The sequence below is a fragment of the Cricetulus griseus genome, chromosome 5 (genome assembly GCF_003668045.3).
Source record: "Cricetulus griseus strain 17A/GY chromosome 5, alternate assembly CriGri-PICRH-1.0, whole genome shotgun sequence".
NCBI lineage: Eukaryota > Metazoa > Chordata > Mammalia > Rodentia > Cricetidae > Cricetulus > Cricetulus griseus.
The window spans coordinates 113,134,637-113,154,399 of record NC_048598.1 but is presented as its reverse complement, the minus strand read 5'-3'; the positions used below and the strand labels follow the sequence as shown (position 1 = coordinate 113,154,399).

Genomic DNA, 19,763 nt, shown 5'->3' with positions numbered 1-19,763 from the left:
TAAAAATGGCTACAGTTTAAAGACTCTTTAAAAGGAAATGAATTGTTTTATGCACTCACTGGTTTATTGAGCTGTGGTCACATCTGGTGATGGGGGAACAACTTGTAGGTGTCAGTACTGCCCCTTCCACCACGAGGGACCCCGGGATCGAACTCAGGCCGTCAGGCTTGGTGGCAAGTACCTTTACCCATGAGCCATCTTACCAAGCCCTTAAGTTTACTGCCTCTCAGTGTAGTTCTATAAAAGAGATGGGATCACCAGGATGCACTGTTGATCTTAAGTACATACTGCCAAAGAGCAAGCACTGTTCCATCTGCCTGGCAGGAACAAACCGGAACCCGCCTGAGGACCAAGAGGCTGCTTCCTGGGATCCTCTCAGCCAGAATAATAATCAAAAACCCTTCTGCCCCACCCCTCAAAATGTATTTATTTAAAGATGATATTAGCCTTTTTACAAAGACTATGAAAATACCCATAACATAATTCTGCTCCGCCCCTCCTCAAAAAACAAACAAAAAACCACTCCTTTACCAAGACTAAAACTGGGCCTGTGACTTTCTTTCTCCAGGAAAAAAAATTCCAGACCAAGAGTATTCCTGTTGAAATCCCAATAAAGCTTTGAAGGACTCCAAAATCTCACCTGAAGGTTATATTCCACGGGCACAGAGTTAAGATTATCATTTACAAATTACACTTTAGAAAAAAGAAGCTGATATCTAAAACTATAATTTTAAGTATTGATGTCTCTACATACATTGTACTATAATCGTCACATGTAATTGCCTGAGAGGTAAAGGGCAATTGCTAACATTTCCTACCCCCCCTCCCTTCTTCCCTCCCTTCCTTGCTCCCTCCCTCCCTCCCTCGCTCCCTCCCTTCCTGTTTTTGGTTTTTCCAGACAGGGTTTCTTTATAGCTTTGGAGCCTGTCCTGGAACTCTCTCTGTAGACCAGGCTGACCTCAAACTCACAGAGATCTGCCTGTCTCTGCCTCCAGAGCGCTGGGACTAAAGGTGTGCACCACCACCACCTGGCTCCATTTATTTTCCAGTTAAGGAAACAAGAGCTTGGATGGGCCAAGTTTCACAAGTTCATACACATAGATGGATAAGCTAAGACACAAACCTCAAATTCATCACAAAATCATAATTATCCACTTTGTGGCTATGTGATGATATCCCATTGGGTTATTGGCCTTTCAAGTTATATATAGTTGGTTTTTTTAAGCAGGAAGATTTCTTTTTTTTACGTAGCAAGTCCCAGGATAGACATTAGTCTGAACAACAACCAGTTCACAGGCTCCAAATTTGATCTATCTTTTTCTACTAGTAAGCCTATCTGCCAGCTCCCCTAAGTGAGAGTGACCAGTGCCCCCTCAGGACTGCACAGCCCAGGTGAACAAGGAACTCGTGAATGAAGCCTAAGATCTGTAGGATCTTTGATCTAGAGGCCTGGATCACCACCCTGTCATCTCCTCTTCTCCCTTCCCTGGTCTGGGGGTCTCAGGGAAGAGTGACATGTTTGAATGTGTGCTAGGCTAGAGCTCACCATCAAGCTTCTACATGAGGGCTTTAGGGCAACCCAGAGAAGTCCATGCAAATGATCCAGAGCCAAGAGGCAACTACTAGATCTGGTGGGACTGAGCTGGCCCTGGGTTCAAAGGAATCACAGTGTGCTGCCTGGTGGTCTCAGAGGATATTAGGGACTTTGGTTTCTAAACTTTCCACTGGACAGGGGGGTGCTTGGAGGCAGGGTGTATCTGGCAGCGGCTGCATGGTTTTCTCCCCTTTGGGTAAGAGTTCACTGCAATGGTGGCTCAGCTTCCCCATGCACTGGGTGCATCTTTTGGCTCCTGTAGCAGCATATGGGGAACATAAGATTCCATGCCTTCAGTGTGTTACTTCATCTGAACCCAGAAGTAGTTGGTGGACCCCAGCATCAATCTTGGACAGCAGAATGGCTCATACCAGTAGACTCGGTCACCATAGCAGCCTGGAGAAAGGTGAGGCTGAGGGCTTCTAAGATGCCTAAGAGTTAGCCAATATAGGAAGCTTAAATGTAGGTAAGAGCCTATGTTCGTAGACAATCTCACATACACAGAAGGCTGGGGAATGACCCAGCAGGTGCCTTAGGGCCTTTGGTTGTCTGGACTCATGGAGCTTCTGCAGGGTATTAGACTTCTGTCACAGAACACCACCCATTTGTTTCTTCACTTCCCCAATCATTTAATAAACGTTCATGTAATGTTCCCTGTTGCTTGACGTTATCTAGTGAAATTCTATGGCTAGAGATGATTAAAAATCTATCCTCTTCAAAGAGATAGGCAGAGGGACAAACATGATATAATATAATTAGGGCTACACCAAGTGAATCCAATTGTGCCTGCATGAGCATGCAGCAGGAGGGCACACGGTTCCAGCTGGGGCCAGCTAAGGAAAAGTGAGGAGCAATGGTACCTAGCTACAGGTTTGAAATACAAATGGAAATTAGCTAGGGTCAGGGGACACAGGTGAGAGAAAGGGACATTCTCGGATGGCAGCATGGTCTCTATAAGAACAAGCCATGAGAATACAAATGTACCTACCATTTTGCTCAGCCATGCTCACACAGTCATGATAACATCTACAACTATTGTTTAGTACCCCAAAGTGTCTGCAACGGTAATCCCCAATTCTTATGTCTATTCATGGACCTCGCCTTGTCTAACTCCATACTTGGAGACGTGCTGACCGTAAAAGCTGGAGTGTGTGTGTGTGTGTGTGTGTGTGTGTGTGTGTGTGTGTGTGTGAGAGAGAGAGAGAGAGAGAGAGAGAGAGAGAGACAGACAGACAGACAGACAGACAGACAGACACACAGAGAGACAGAGAGACAGAGAGACAGAGACAGAGACAGAGAGAGACAGACAGACAGACAGACAGACAGACAGACACACACACACACACACACACACACACACAGACAGAGAGAGAGAGAGAGAGAGAGAGAGAGAGAGAGAGAAGAGAGAGAGAGAGAGAGAGAGAGAGAGAGAGAAAGGGAGAGAGAGAGCAGGATGTGGAGATACAGGAAAGATATGATATGAGGAAGGCTGTGCTTCAAAGGTAAGGTTAAAGTTCACAAAGGTTAGAGTGCCAAAGGTTAGAAAGGTTAGAGTTCACAAAGGTTTGGACTCAGAGCTAATACAAGGGATGGGGTTAAAGGCAGAGGTGGTGGACACACAGATGGCTTGAGGATGTTTGTCTTTTACATGGCTTGGAAATTTGAATTCTAATAGTTTTTGGTAAGGTACCCCTCAAAACAGCAGCATTAAAATGCCAAGTGCTCATAAAAAGTCTAATGAATGAAAGCATGCTGTCTTCTGACCTATAGATAATTCAGTTTGGGAAAAAAAGGAGCCAGGAGGAATGTAGAGTGATAAGAGGTTGGAAAGACCAAGAATATGGTCTGATACGGCACAGCAGGTGGAGTCTAGAAGAGGAGTCCAGAGGCGGGGTCCTGAAACAAAAGCAACAGACACCAATTAAATAAGTGAGATGAAATAACACAGCTTAATTTGTGTTTTAGAAAGATCACTCTGGAAGCAATGAGGAAGGAAGACAGGAAGGGCAAAGATAAGCAAGAATTATGGTGATCAGACTAGCAAGATGGAGGAGGAGAATTTTTTATAGGGTGTAACATCAAGGCCTGCGGATGAAGTCTGTTTGGGCTCATTTAGAATGAAGAAGTCATTATGTGGCGGTCAGATGAAAAAGACCCTTGGAAGGGACCAAGTGTACTGTTTGCCAAGACAGGGACTCCAGGAAGAAGAATGGCTAAGGGGAGAGAGGCATATGATGAGTTCAGTGTTGGATGAATGAGTTTGATGGGCCTGTGTGATGACCACTGAGCTGTTCCCAGGCTCTGTTGAGCCAGTCAGTCTAGAGCTGGAAAAACACTGATGAGTGCTGCTAAAACATACTGATTGGGATCGGGAGACACGGAGTGAATAATATCAGGAGAAATAAGAATTAAGTTTGGGATCTGGGGAAGGGTTAATAATTATGGTTGGCCACGATAAGCAGCCAGTTGGGAGTTTGCTTTGTCACCATCCTGAAGAAGTGGGAAAGCAAGAACCCAGAGGAAACCCCGGGAAAGAGAGATAGGTACGGTTTACTCCACTAGTGTCGATCTTTAGTTAACACAGAGACAAGGAAGGTCCACCAGGCTCAAGCACAAGAGGAGAGGGTGCCAGAAGGAAGCTGAGGGTAGCACTGTAGAGGTGTCCACTTGGGGTGTCCATCTTACTAGTCCTCAAGAAACCAACCCCTTTTCACCTGTTCATAGTATGGCTTACTGCTGGCTAACCCAAGGGTTTCACACAGCTACACTTTTTTTTTTTTCTTCAAGAATGGTTTCTCTGTATAACAGTCCTAGCTGTCCTGGAACTTGCTTTGTAGACCAGGTTGGCCTTGAACTCACAGAGATCCGCCTGCTCTGCCTCCCAAGTGCTGGGATTAAAGGTGTGTGCCAAGACAGAGCGACACAGCTACACTCTTAGGTGATGCATCAGGGAGACTTCTCCAGGGAGGGCCACAGGCAAGATGCGTGACTTGAAGCCTTGCCTGGCACCAGTTCTTGCTCTTTTCTTACGTGAGAGGGTACATGTTAGGAAAAAACACACATCCATGCCGTAATCATTTGCGGTTTCAGGTGCTTTACAGCCGGCCTGCCCAAACTGCAACCAAGAATCCCCTTGGGACCTCTAATTCCCTGCTAGAGACTCAGCCCCAGAACAATTTGTCCAGCTCAAGTCATCTTCAGGCCTTTCAAAACCAGATGGAATCATTCCAGAATGGCAGAGGGAAGCCAGACACAGTGGCTTCCATGCTGACCCCGAGCTGACAATTCCTTATTTCCATTTTCAGCACCGTAGAGGGGATCTGCTTCCCTTTTCTGAGAATTGTGACACAGGCAGAGGACCAAAACACCAAAATAAGACAGCCACACATTTAAAAAAAAAAAAAAAATCAGACCACAACAGGGGGCCTCAAAGCTGCAGCTGCAGAGGGGACCCAGCCTGATTGTGACCTTATCCTTCTACACCAGGCTTCACGCTCGACCACTCACACACAAGACACGTCCCAAGTCCGAGTGCTAACTGGAGGCAGGGGTGTGTGGGTGTTGCCAACTGCCAGGACAGATGAACGCAGGCACCCTGGTGGGCTTGGCACAGCTGGCATGTCAAGAGGGGCTGGCCAGGCTTCAGTAAAACAGCCTCTGGGGGTTTGATCTGTGAAATGCATCAACACCCCTTTCTTTCTGGGAGTGGTTGGTTATGTGCCAGGTCTCTATGTTGTAAGTGTCCCGACGATGGGATAAGAGAATTCTCAGATCATAAAGTGTGAGCAACTGACTACTTTTAAATGGTCCGCCGCTCACCTACTCCTACATTTCTAGCTCATTTCCTCTTTCATATTAATTTTTGAAATTTCTGTCTATTTGTCTTACAGAAACAACATATTCCTGCTAAAGAGAATCTGGGAAATGTCTACAAGCACACCCATGGGACACTTTCAACCCAGTGGTTCTCAACCCGTGGGCCATGATCCTTTTGGGGGTTGAATGACTCTTTCACAGGGGTCACTGAAGACCACTGGAAAACACAGCTATCTACATTACGCTTCATAACTTGAAAAATTATAGTTACAAAGTAGCCACAAAATAATTGTATGATTGGGGTCACCACGACATAAGGAACTGTATTAAAGGGTCACAACATTAGAGGGTTTGAGGACCACTGTTCTAAAGTGATGTGATTTATATATGTAACTGTTTGCATGCACTTCAACTTCCCGGGGACATGGCTATTGTTCAGTAGGAGGCGTTCCCTGTCGGGGCAGGACAGCCTGTCACCACAGACAAACGAGACAGGATCCTCTGACCTGGTGCTAGCACCTTAGTGGCTAAGAATTATTTAGTCTATTGTTTCTTTTTCCTCCAAGTTGGTGGAAATTTCCCACCATTCAATGCCTTCCTCAAACTGGAAGACCACAAAGAAAAAAAAATCATCCCTGGAAGGTCTTTCCTATTAATTTTCCTACTTTGATGTTTCTAATGTTTTGCTTTTTCGTTCCTCACATCACCCACGTCCATCTGGGAACCATTTCTCAAAACACTCCGGTATCGATTTAGAAACAAACCACACCGTGGAGTGTTCTTGGTCCCGCCACCGCTAATAGTAGTATTTCTTTGGGTAGACAACTCACTGACAGTAACTCTTGCAAAACAGAAAAACCACAAATTCAAAGCACATCAACCATAAATGCAAACACAGCAGAGAACGAGAGGCAGGACCGGAGAGCTTGCATGCATCTCTAGAGTCTTCAGAGCGTAAAAATGGCTCAGAAGCTGGGGAGGTGGCTCAGCAGGTCATGGGCTCCCTGTGCAAGAACAAGGACCAGAGTTCAGATCCCCAGCACTTGTGCGAATGCCAGATAGACAGAGCGGCATACCTACAATCCCAACAGAGGAGGATGGACAAGGGCAATGAGGGACAAGCTAGCTAGATTAAGAAAGAGACTATAAGGTCAGAGGAGATTGAGGAAGACTCTCAAGGTCTTCATATGCATGTGTATATGTGCACTCACACATACAAATGCCCTCACACATGTGAGCACACACACATACTAAATAGTAAAAAAAAAAAAAAAAAAAAAAAGACTAAGACTTACATAGATACAGAATATTATGAACAGATTAAAATAAAGTGGTTTCAAACAACCACAACATCTGAATTTACAAGAGGAGAGCAGAAGAGCTTTGTGGGAGAAGGCAGTGAGGATGTTCCTTCTTGGCTCAGACTGACAAAGAGAGCAAGCAAGCATGAGGTTAGTGTCACAGACAGAGATGACCCTCCCCCCTTCCCTCCCCCATGCCTGTATTTTCTCTGAATGCCTCTGTGTCTGTGATTCATGTAGCAATTGCCACAACACAGATCAGACTTGATCCCTAGATGTAGAGTTTCAGTTACAGAGAAGCATAAGCAACTGGCAAGGGTGCATTATCTCCTTGCCCTCCATTGTTTATTTTAATTTTAATGGGGGGGGGGAATAGTGGCAATGAGTAAAATGAGTGATTGTCAGTCCAGGGAAAATTGAAAGGGCTTGAAGGACATTGAACTGCCACTGTTCCTTCCTCTAATGTGATGGCATGACCGGAGTGCTTACAGTCACAGCCGGAGGAACCCCTTCAGAGCATCAGTGCAGCACCCACAGAGCCCTCCCACCTCAGATAGGCTGTTACCCCCAGTTACCAGCTGACAAGGACGGAGACTTGGTCTCAGAGACTGAGTTCCCCAAGGACACTCAGCTGCTCAGAAATCAAATGGTAGCTGAAGCTAGTTTATGAATGAACCTCCTCACCGGACACCTCAAATGATCCAAACAACCCAATAAAATGTCGACCCCCACGATCCCCCAAGAAGTCCATTTCTTACACTGGAAAGGGGAAGGAAAGCCAGATTGATGTTTCCAAAAACCAGAACTCAAAACGACCCTGGTTCACATCCAGAACTCCCTCCGTGACTATTTTCACTTTTTCCCAGCATCAGGTCCTGTCCTAAGTTACTGTTCGAACGGTCTGAAAAGACACCATGACTGCTGGGCGTTGGCGGCCCCACGCCTTTAATCCCAGCACTCTGGAGGCAGAGGCAGGAGGATCTCTGTGAGTTCGAGACCAGCCTGGTCTACAAGAGTTAGTTCCAGGACAGCCTCCAAAGCCACAGAGAAACCCTGTCTTGAAAAAACAAAAAAACAAAAAAACAAAAACAAAAACAAAAGACACCATGACCACAGCAACTTACAGAAGAGGCAACCTGACTGGGGGCTTGCTTACAGTTTCAGAAGGCTAGTCCATTATCTCCATAGCAGGGAGTGTGGTGGCACCAGGCAGGCAGGCAGGCATGGTGCTGGAGCAGTAGCTGAGAGCTACATCCTGATCCACAGGCAGCAGGGCAGAGAGGGAGAGACTGAGACTGGCATGGACTTAAGCCCATTCCCAGTGACACACCTCCTCCAATGAGGCCACACCTCCTCTAACAAGACACGCTTCCTAATCCTTCCCAAACAGTTCTACTTCCTGATGACTAAGCATCCAAGTCTCTCTCTCTCTCTCTCTCCCTCTCTCTCTCTCTCTCTCTCTCTGTGTGTGTGTGTGTGTGTGTGTGTGTGTGTGTGTGTGTGTGTGTGTGATGCCACCCACTATTTACTTCTCTTGCCAGTCATTCTGGGTCAACTGGAAAGACACTTGAGTTTTAGGACTGTCTCCTTCATGTGTTTCACATAAAACTATACTGAACCACCAATGCTACACATGATTGCACACAAAATTACACATGGAAGGGATGGCTGACTTGTTATCCATTCTTCCAAGAAATTCATTTAAACAGATGGCAGTTTCCTTAATTAAAAGGATCATCTTGAAAGCCAGGTATGGTGACATACACCTGCAACTGCAGTACTCTGGAGACTGAGGCAGGAGGAGTGACATCAATTTGAGGTTTGCGTGGACTATATGGAATCAGACCAGCCAGGCCTACACAGCAAAGTTTTGTCTCAGAGGGGAGAAATAAAAAAAGGATGCTTTGAGGACAAAGAAGGTCTCAGTAACACATTTGCTTTGTAAGCTCAAGGATCTGATTTCAAATCCCAGAACTTACACTACAACTATAGGGAGATTCTTGATACATTACAACACTAAAACACACACACACACACACACACACACACACACACACACGGAGTGGGGGGCAGTGGCTCAAGCCAAGTCACCCACCCTTGCCTTCTCTCTTCCTCTCATGCTGTTTCTCTCATGTTCCTTTCATGAAAGAAAGGGCAGTTTACGAGGATACATGCCTCCTGAGATTCTTTAACGTGGCTAGCACTTCAGGCATTTGGTAAGACAGCACGTGCCTGTGACTCACCAGGAGAGCTTTCTAAGTGCAGCCATTCGAGCCATACCTATCATGGTACTGTCCAGTCCACGCCCACAAGTAGTCCCCTTCCACTTGATTTTCTGTGCTATTTGGTAAGTCCTTCTTAGCTCCCAAACATCAATCTCAAAGTGCTTTGTAATCCTCATTAACTCTAGAAGTTCTATTATTACCCCCTTTACAAAGAGGTTAAATAACTTATTAGAAAATTCATACTTGAACAGTCCAGCTGGAGGCTTTTAGCTAGCTCACCATGTTCCAACCATGCAACATACCTCCTCACCGCAACCCTCTGGAAATTTTCTTCCTCTAAGTAGAAACATATATGCAATACATTAAGCAACACTCTTACCTGGCTTTCTTACAGCCAGGACCCACCTCTGCTAAGGACCTAGCTTGATGTGTGCACACGCTGTATTTTGTTCACAGGTTGAAATGCAACCAAACGACAGAGGATCAAAGCCTCTGGTCCTGTGGCCACTGCTGAGACCACCCAAGCTACCCAAATTAGAGGCTAAAATGTGACATCAAATGACACTGATTCTTTGGAACTGCATGTATCCCAAGGCCTGCTCAGGCACAAGGACCCTAAAACCCACCAACAGCAGAGCATGCAAACGCCATCCAGGGCCCTGAGTGTGATGAGTGGCACAGTGTGATGGGAGTCCCTAAACACAATGCTAGGGGCTGGCAAGCTGCTACACCCAGCACTGCCCACTTGTGCCAAAGAGACTGATGAGTGAGTGACTGTCAGACGTGCTGTATTTACTCAAACAGATTGCCTCCTTCTCAAATGGCTCCCTTTATAAAGGTTAGTTGGTAACAAAAACATTCGGGAAGTGGAGACAGGAAAAAGGAGAGAGAAGTGTGCTTCAGCTGCACTGCTTGCTGTTAATTAACAGTGCAAAAATAAGGGCATCTTTCTCCCACAGGGCTCTCCATGGGTGTGCAAGCAGTGGACACAGAGCCCACAGATGCTTTGGAGTGCTTTCCCCTTTGTTCCCAGACACCATAGTGGTGACTAAGTGTACAGCTTCCAAACCTATGGGATTAAAGAAGGTGGATTCAATGCCCAGCTCCCCCTCCAGCCTCTGACAAATGAGACACCCACTGTCTCGAAGGGCAGAGAAGATAAGACACTGCAGTGCTGAGAATCTGCCACCTAGAAGAACTCAATGAGTGAGGGTTACTGGCAGGAGCTTTGATCACTTCAATAACAATCTAAGTTTTTCACCTGTGAATGGGGAAATGCAGACACCAGGAAAAAAATGAGTATTTTATGTTTGGCAAGAGTGAAGAGATAAGAAAGTGAGCTGCAGTTCTGACAGCTCTGGGTTCACAAAAAAAAAAAATTACTATGTAAAGGGTGTACCACCTAATCCACTGTGCGGTTAGCCTCCGCCCACCCACTTAATCAAGGCTTTGTTAGGTCTCCTCTTCCAAAGTGCCAGTCAAGAAACATAGACAGATAGACAGACAGACCCAGTTCTTAAGCAAACAGTGAAATCAAATCTATTTTTAATTACAGCATTTCACTTTTTTTTAAAAGCAATTATGGGCCTGGGGAAATGATTCAGTGGATAACAGTAGTTGCCACGCAAGCATGAAGACCGGAGTTCAAATCCCCAGAACTCATATAAAGCTCAAGTGTCTGTTATAATCTCAGCATGGTGAGATGGAGGGTAGGGACAGGTAGCGAATTCTTGGAAGCTTGAAGGTCATCTAGTCTGATATTTGCAGGAGGAAAACAACCAAGAGACCCTGTCTCAAAAAAAAGTGGAAGGTGAGGGCACCTGAGGCTGACCTCTGACCCTCACACTCACCCTGTGGCACAAATACACCCACATTTACACACATAGACTTACCAAGAAGGAAGAAGAAGAGGGAGAAGAAGAGAGGAAGGAGGAAGAGGGAGGAGGAAATGGAGAAGGGACAGAAGAAGAAAAAGAAGGGCTGGAGAGATGGCTCATTGGTTGGGAGCACTGGCTGCTCTTCCAGAGGACCTGGGTTCAATTCCCAGCACCCACATAGCAGCTCACAATTGTCTCTAACTCCAGTTCCAGGGGACCTGTCACCCTCACACCAATGCACATGATATAAAATTTTAAAAGAAGAAAAAAAAAGAAGAGGAGGAGGAGGGATCAGCAGCAGCAAGAGCAATCCGATACTTTCAAAAGGCAGGCAATAGAGGACTGTATTAAGTTGGTAATGGTTTGGTATCTTACTCCCAAGTTCAAGCAGACTGAAAGCGACTGACAGACCCACCATCCTGGTTGACATTTGGTTGAAAGACCTCAATGCCTTTTTATTCAGACAGTATATTTGCACAGACCCAAAGCCCAAAATGGCACTTTCTTTCAATAAAAGCCATGGTTAAACCTGAAAGAAAGGGGTGTAATTATCTAAATTTAAAACTAAAGAGAAGCTCTAGGCATTAACACTTGAAGACCTCTGTGGTGTATAATGCTAGCTGGAGAAATCCTCACTAGATGGCAAAGGCCCTAAGTCCTTAGTGTCACAATCCTTGTGATGATCCAGGAAGCAACTTAAGCTAGATGGGCAGCTAATGTCAGGAGAGGTGGGGTCAGTTGACATGGAAGCGCCAAGGGATTCCTGAATGACTTTGAACCTCCCGCTTGACCTTTAAGTTGTTATAGAAGTAGAGAGAGACTGACTGTCTGTGCCACATGACAGCGTTTATGGTGGGGTTAGGCTTTATTTATAAAGAGGTTTGACAGCCTTAGCTCGCAAGTGCTTTCCTATTAATAAAACGAGCATGCTGAGAAGGTCACATCAGAGTCCCATGCTATTCATCTACTATTCATTGGTTAGGAGGTTATGCAAAATTTTAGGTGCATGAGCATTCACAGTAGATGGGCAGAGGGCAACTAAGCGAGGAAGAGAAGCCATGAGCTCTGACTTCCCTGCTGTCTGTCTACTCTCTCATCCCAGATGGAGCATCTTGCAGGAGACCGACATGATGCTGACCCACAGTTCACAGTGGTTCATTCTCTATGAAACCAGAGCTTTTTGCCTCATGAAATCCTACTTGTATGTCCCTCCCAGAGCACCTGCTCCTTCACAGACCCACACAGCCAGGGCTATGAATTCCCAGCACTCGGCACCCTCTTAGTTATCTGTCCACTTACTGTTAGGGGGTCTCACCACTAACTGATATTAATTTATGCAAATAGTATGCTCCTTCTCTCCCAGAACAGAGGTTGTGCCAGACGACACAGATTCCCTATAACTTTCTCTAGAGTTTTGTCACCACAAGGACTGTCAGTGTCATCATGTGAACCACCTTCCAAAGGCTACACTGGAATATCACAAACATCAGAAGCAGTGACCATCATTGTTCTATCTATATCTATAGAATTTAGATATTAATAATATGCTATAATCATTACAATTATTAATATTAATAATAGTATTTTATGTTAGTTACGGCATTTCAGAAAGACAACAATAATACTATAAATCTATGTTTTACATCTGTTCAATATACACATATAAGGATGGGGTATTAGGTATCTGAAGATTTGACAGGTTTCTTACGAATCAAGTTGCCAGATAATGTTATCCAGTGGGAGAGTAGCACTGTCTCAGTCTGCTCAGCATTTTCCTTGTTCTAGTGTCTTTGTGGTTCTCACTCTCAAGGCCAGGCTTGGTTTATGGTGTCTTTTGAAACTTCAATGGTTTCCTGGAAACCTAAGATGGAGGGAAATGCTCTAATGCCTCCTAAAGTTGGAATGGGGCTTTGTAGCCCCGTGTGCAGGAGGAGGGGAAACCACTTGCTTTTTGGAATTACCCACAGAGGGAAACAAATGGCCTTGGGCCTCCTGAACAATAGTTACAGTTCTGAGGACTGAGAGATGGCTCAGTGGTTAAGAGCACTGGCTGCACTTCCCAAGGATGCGCGCGCGCGCGTGTGTGTGTGTGTGTGTGTGTGTGTGTGTGTGTGTGTGTGGGTGTGGGTGTGGGTGTGTGTGTGTGCGCACACACGAGTGCACGCGCACGCGTGTGTATGCATCTGGGTGGTGATGGTGCATGCCTTTAGTTCCAGCACTTGGAAGGAAGAGGCAGGTGTATCTCTGAGTTGGAGGCCAGCATGGTCTACAAAGTGAGTTCTAGGGCAGTCAGAGCTACAAAGAGAAACCCTTTCCCGAAAAACCAAACAATGATGATGATAATTACAGTTCTTACCTCAAAGGAACCCAGAATCCTGGGAGATTCACCTGTTTCAAATACGTACCTGCTAAGATCGATTATCTATTAAATCTAAGGCCTTTTCAAATGCCACTCTATATTTTAGCTTTGGTTCACTATTTTTTATTTTATATAAACAATATACATTGCTTCTAGAATTTTCTATGCATATCCCATTGAGCCATTTTATGCTCCTCACCTTGAAACACATCTCCTAGGCTGCTAGCCAGTACTCAAAAAAAATATTTCATGTGTTCACATGCTGCATATTAGGGTGTTGTGGAATATTAGTTGAAGATGTGCTACTTGTTTACTCTGTGGAACACTTGTTTAATGACGCAAAGATGTCCTGCATTCTTTTATGTTGCATTTGTTTAACTCTATGAACCTGTGTCAATTTGCCTGTCTAAAACATCTGATTGTTCTCATAAAGAGCTGGATAGCCAATAATAGGTAGGCAAGAGAGGGATAGGCGGGGCTGGCAGGCAGAGAGGATAAATAAAAGGAGAAGAATGTGGGAGGGGAAATGAGAAAAAAGGAGAGGAGGACTCAAGGGTCCACCCACCCACCTACACAGCAAGTCCCGGAGTAAGAAGTAAAGAAAGTTATATAAAAAGGTAAAAGCCCAAGGCAAAAGATAAACAGGATAATTTAAGCTAAGAAAAGCTGGCTAGAAATAAGCCAAGTGAAGGCTGGGCATTCATAAGAAAGAATAATTCTCCATGTGTTTCTTTGGGAGCTGGGTGGTGGGCCCCCAAAGAGTAAAGAATTAAACAAAACAAAACAAAACAAACAAATATAAAACCCCAACAACCTAAGGGTGTGGCCACGAAATAGCTCTCTGGCTCTTGGATAGAGGTCACGCTTTTGTTATGTCTGAAATTGAGAAAAAGAAAGAAAAGAAACTCTTGTTTCATTTCCTGTACAAACCAACATGTTTTCTCTTTAACAACCATTTTTCAAACACTCTGTCATTGCAAGAGTGATGAGTCAGCGTTGAGGGAATTGTTGGGACTTGTTCCTCCTATTACAACAAGCCAAATAGTTTTGGGTTGGTTGTTCTTGGATTCTCCAAGGATGATTTATCTTGGGGGAAAGATGGGCTGCAATTTGCAATGACCACACCATACAGATGTTTAGTCATGAAGGTGACCTCAAATGAGACAAGCAATTTCTTGGTTTGACTATACGAAAATCCAGCCAAAATCCACCCAGTGGGCAAGCTTCCGAAGAAGTTAGACTGGAAAGACAAAAGACTGTGAGGGACTAAGATTGGAATATGTGGACAGGCCAGGAAGAGAGGGCTGGAACCAGATGAAAGGGTGTGTGCTCAATGACAGGATGGAGAGGCTGGGCAGAATTACTAAGGGGTGGGACAAAGCAACCCTTGTGTCCATCTAGAGTCTGCTTTGCATTTTCTCATTAGGAGAACTGCATGTGACATTTAATATAAACCTGGCTGGGCAGGGTAGTACACACTTGTATCCTCAGTACATAGGAGGCTGAGGCAGGAGGACTGCTGAAAGTTCAGGGCTGGTCAGGGCTACATAATAAGGCTCTGTTTAAAAAAAAAAAAAAAAAGCAAGCAATCAGTTAATAAGAACTGGAGGTTCAAGGACTCCTACACACCCTGACACTCATGACCTGGGGCCCCCTATAGCAGAACTATTGGCTCAAGAATGCTAGCACTTTTCATAGGCCCTCCCTTTCAGGTCTCTCCCTCAACCACACCTTAATTTCTGCCTTTAGCAGTTTTCAATGTGAGGCATCTAGACTAGCAGCATCAGCATCTTCAGAACACTGGGCAGAAAAGCTTACTCTCAGGACTGACCCTAGATCGACTGACTGAGAAACTGGGATGGGGCTCGGCGCAGAGCCAGCAGTCTATTGACTGCAGCCTTCCAAGCGAAGTTGATGCAGTCCAAGTTTGAGAACCATGGTTTTAGATTATATTGCAAGATAATGTCAAGATGGGAGAGCATGTGCATTGGAGGAAGATTAGTGAAAAAGACAAGGCCCTCAAGTACGAAGAATTTTCTGGTCCTGGTATTTCGAGACACATGAAGGGTACTTGAGACTGTTGGGTGGGCTCAGAACCTCACCAATTTCAAGCTTCTCCCCACAGTGCTACTGAAGATTTCTGTTTGGCCTGAAAATCTGACCTTCTTAAACCTCAACTTAAAGCCATCCATGAGAAACTGGGGAGACGACCCAGGAGGTAATAGTGCTTGATCCACAAGCATGAGGACCTGATTTCAAGTGTCCAGCACCCATGTAAAAAGCCTTATGAACCTCAGTGGTGGGGGGAGGCAGAGACAGGAGGACTGTAGGGCCCTGCTGACCACCAGCCTAACTCCACGTGCAATGAGAAACCCTGTCTCAAGAGAATGGGGAGAAGAGGGTAGAATAGGATATCCCAAATCCTCCTTTGGCATCTATGTGCACGCACACATATGTGCATATATACCCCCCCCCCACACACACACACCTGCCTTCAGTGGCTGCATCCTGTCTCTAAAATGAAGTCCCAAGTGCCTGGTCCACAACCCAAAATCCTTCATTATCTGCCTCTGGTAACTTCTCTGATCTTGTTTTCTCCCACAGCTTCCAATCTCCACAGCCATGTCTCCCTGTCTGCAGAAAGCTTATACTGTCTCTGACAACACACTTGAACTTGGCCAACAGCATGGAGCTGTATGGACAGCCCCCCCCCCCCCCCGCTCACTTCCCAGCAAACTTTAAGTGTGACAGTGTTGTATCATCTTGCGTCTTTCCCTCTGGCATAAATGAAGTCAATATTGTCTTTGGGCAAGGCTGGTTTGGTTTGGTTTTTAAGTTATGTGGGACTCTAAATGAAGACACACGAGGACCCACCTGGATACGCAGCCTCAATGAGCAAGAAGTTTGAGTGACTGTAGAACAATGGAATTTGGGGTTACTTGTTACTTGTCATTTAGCCCAAGCTGACTACAGCAACACTTGTCATCTTCCGGCCCTGCTTGCAGTGACTTCTCCCCTCTGTTCTACCTTGTTTTCTTTTCTTTTTTTGATTTTTTATTTATTTATTATGTATACAACATTCTGCTTCCATGTATATCTGCACACCAGAAGAGGGCACCAGATCTCAATATGGATGGTTGTGAGTCACCATGTGGTTGCTGGGAATTGAACTCAGGACCTCTGGAAGAGCAGTCAGTGCTCTTAACCTCTGAGCCATCTCTCCAGCCCCCTCTACCTTGTTTTCAATTACCTCACTTCAGCTCCTCATTCCATCCTCAGCTCAAATAGTGAACTCTCAACCTGGCCCTTTTCTCTAAATGGTCACCCTCACTTTTAGAACCTCCTATAGATGCCACACATCTGTACTGTGTGCTGGGAGCCGTGCTATGGGTTTCCCATCTAATAGTGTTATTATTTTTTTTTAATCATACTGTCTCTTTACTATTTAACAAAATCATTATCACTCATGAGGGGACTAGCTCAGAGAATCCCAAGTTTCCCAGCCATAGTTAAAGCCATCGCTCTCACCAGGTGGGAGTCTGGCTTTGAATTCAGCAATCTGCCCTGTGCCACATACCTCTGTCCCTCCCCAGTCGCAAGCTTTCAGATCCTCCCACTCTACTGGGAAGAAAAAGTCTACAGCAACAGCTGAAAGCCACCCTAATCTCACACTTGCATGATTGGCATCTAGAAATGTACTGTAGGCACCGAGACGACGCTGGCTCACTTTTTCTGTATGGTATGTGTATCCTAAGGTAGACAAGGCCTGGACACCACAGAAAAACAGGACTAGTGTGTCTGACCTTTCCCCTCCCAGGTCCAGGCTGCAGGGGTGGGTGGTATGACAAGATAGCAGATGGCCACTGAGAACATAGAAGTCTTTAGGGTTTGTTTCAGAGGAGGAGGCAGGAGAAGGCTCACAACTCCAACAAGTATTGAGTTCGATAGCTTAGGTTTAGGAACACAATACGCATGTAGTCAAATGTCTATTTGATCCTCACATTAAACAGCAAAGGGGTGGGGAGGGTACAATGGCAAAGGACTGAACTAGACCATCTGAGTCAGAAATTCCACCAACTGCATAAAGTTAGAAACACAAATTTCAATTTTCTGTTGGCTGCTGGCACTTGGGTATAAGGTTGAGAATTTACTTTGTGTTTCTGCTTCTCACACCTTTAAAACACTAAGAGTAACTCCTTCATCACCCCAATCAGCCATACGAGAGAGAGAGAGAGAGAGAGAGAGAGGGAGAGAGAGAGAGAGAGAGAGAGAGAGAGAGAGAGAGAGAGAGATATTCAACAAAGTACCATGATATTCTTTTCGGAAAAACATTCACAGGGTTACAAAGCATTGACTGCGAATTCAAATTTATCTCTCCCAACCTTCCCCCGTAGGATATATTTATTACCTTTAAACGATACCATCAGTAACATTAACCTTTTTCTCTTTGGAGAGTACAAAGCTACTAAATGCTCCAAATGACTGTTGGGACAGTTTGGACAGGTCTGATTTACTCCTAAAACAATCATCCACTTCACAATAAACAGTAAGAGCTGGTGTTTATTGAATGATTGGTGCTACGCTTGATATTTTTTTTCAGACACTGGCTTATATAGTCTTCCAAACAACGAGTGCAATCAGTATGCCACTTTATAGATAAGGAGAGCAAAGTAGGCGCATAAAGCCTCAAGGAGACAGGGAGGGAGTGAGAGGAAGGCAAGCAGGGGCAGTAGCTGCACACACCAGAGTTAATGATTCACTTACAGCCCTCAGGCAGCTCCTTTCAACAGAGTCTGGATTGGCGAGCGAGCGAGTGAGCGCGCGCGCGGGCACGCATGGACACACACACACAGACACACACACACACACACACACACACACACACACACACACACACACACACTTCAACTCATCATCCCAGGGAGAGGCCAGTGTCCAGCAAATCTCCCTCCTTCCCTCCCCCTCCCTCCCGAATCTTCAACTCTCCATCCCAACGAGAGGCGGTATCCAGCAAATTGCTTGGCAACACGCGCAGGAAACTCCATCCAAAGCCCGGGGTCCAGGCGGCCCCTGGGCGCTGTCCAGCGGGCAGAACGCCTGAGAGGCCAGGCTGGGGTCTTGCCTCAGAACACCCCGAAGCTGGGGCGCAACGCCAAGGCCAGGATTTCCAGCGGGGGTGGGGCAAGGCACCGTCTCCAAGGACACCTGTTGTCGCCTCCCCACTCAGGACAAGGAAGCCACCCTGGTCGACTTGAATCTCAGGGGAAGGCACTGGCTGGCAAGAAGTGCTGTGATGAGTGTGGGGGTCACGGATGTCTCCCCACGAACACCCCGAGGAGGCCGCCTCGCCTCATCCCTCCTAATCGGGGCCCCTGCGGCTGGCGGTACAGTGGCGGTGGCGCTCGGCGTTGGCTTGGTCCGCGGTGCTCGGGGATGCACGGCGCTAGGACCTTGCGGCCGGCGCCCCCAGCCGTCCACCTGCGGCGCCTAGGTCGCTCCCCGCCGCGGTTGTACTCACCAGCGTCGGGGTGTGCAGTGTCCCGGCGTCGGCGGAGAGGTCCGCGCCACCACCAGCTCCCCAGCCCAGCCTCCGTCCCGCCGCCGCTCCAGCAGAGCTCCCCGCGGGTCGCCTCACCACCACTGCCCGCTCGGCGACTCTGGGCTCGCTGGGCGCCCGCCGGCTCTGGGCGCAGCTCCCGCCTCTCCTGATTGGTCGCAGCTTGTGCGAGAGCTGCGCTCTGATTGGGCAGGAGGAGTGGGATGGGCGGGGTCACTCCCGGAGCCTAGCTGCTCTGGCCTTGGTCCCCCACCTTACTTACCTGGGGCCAACAGGACTCTGAAACCAGCTCCAGTCTCCTCTGCACCCAATGGGGTCGGCCGAGCAAGCAGCTGGGGGGGGGGGGAAGGAACAGGGTCGCAGGGGTGGCGGGAATTAGGGATCATTATGGAATCCAGCTACTCCTCTCTGCGTGCTGGTGGTTGTGAACCTCCACCATGCTGGGAAAGGTGTTCCTCTAGTCTCTCTCATGCAAACCACTTTGACTTTACATTTGTTTTTCCATACTTTTTTACTGTAGGGTCTACACCTCAGGACAGATGCCTGTAAAGGTGCCAAATGGAGCTTGTGAACTCAAATTGAACCCCACACACAATCTGTGTATGGTTCCTACCTCCCAGAGCTCACAAAAGGGAAGCGATTTGTCAGAGAGCCCAATATCGTCAATACATTAAGAACATTGTGCTAGGTACTGTCCAGGAAAAGAGCAAGATGGGCTGATGTCACCCATAAAGAACTTAATACCTAGCTGGAGAGATGAGGCTGATTCATAACATAATAATGACCCTAACATTAACATGGTATATATTATTTGGCAGGCATTCTTCCAAGAACTTTATACACACTTTTATAATCCAGAAATACAGGAAGAGTCTGCCATAAAGACATCTATATGTGCATGAGACATTCTGAAGATGACAGAATTTCATCTGAAAGGGACCAGGAGGGCCCTAATTCTTGTGGGGAGAAGAGGGGACCATAACTGTTCCCATCATGCATCTCTTCCCTGGTACTTCTTTAACCCTCTCAACGTT

General features: G+C 46.3%; 1 protein-coding gene across 1 annotated transcript in view; it reads right to left on the bottom strand.

Annotated features, from left to right (window-relative positions):
- The window catches only part of Ston2 (stonin 2), a 137,587-nt gene extending 118,744 nt beyond the window's left edge, over positions 1–18,843 (bottom strand). The window contains exon 1 of the mRNA XM_027418645.2: positions 18,691–18,843. The gene's annotated coding sequence lies outside the window, so the exon portion shown is untranslated. The remainder of the gene's footprint in view (positions 1–18,690) is intronic.
- Positions 18,844–19,763: the final 920 nt, after the last annotated feature.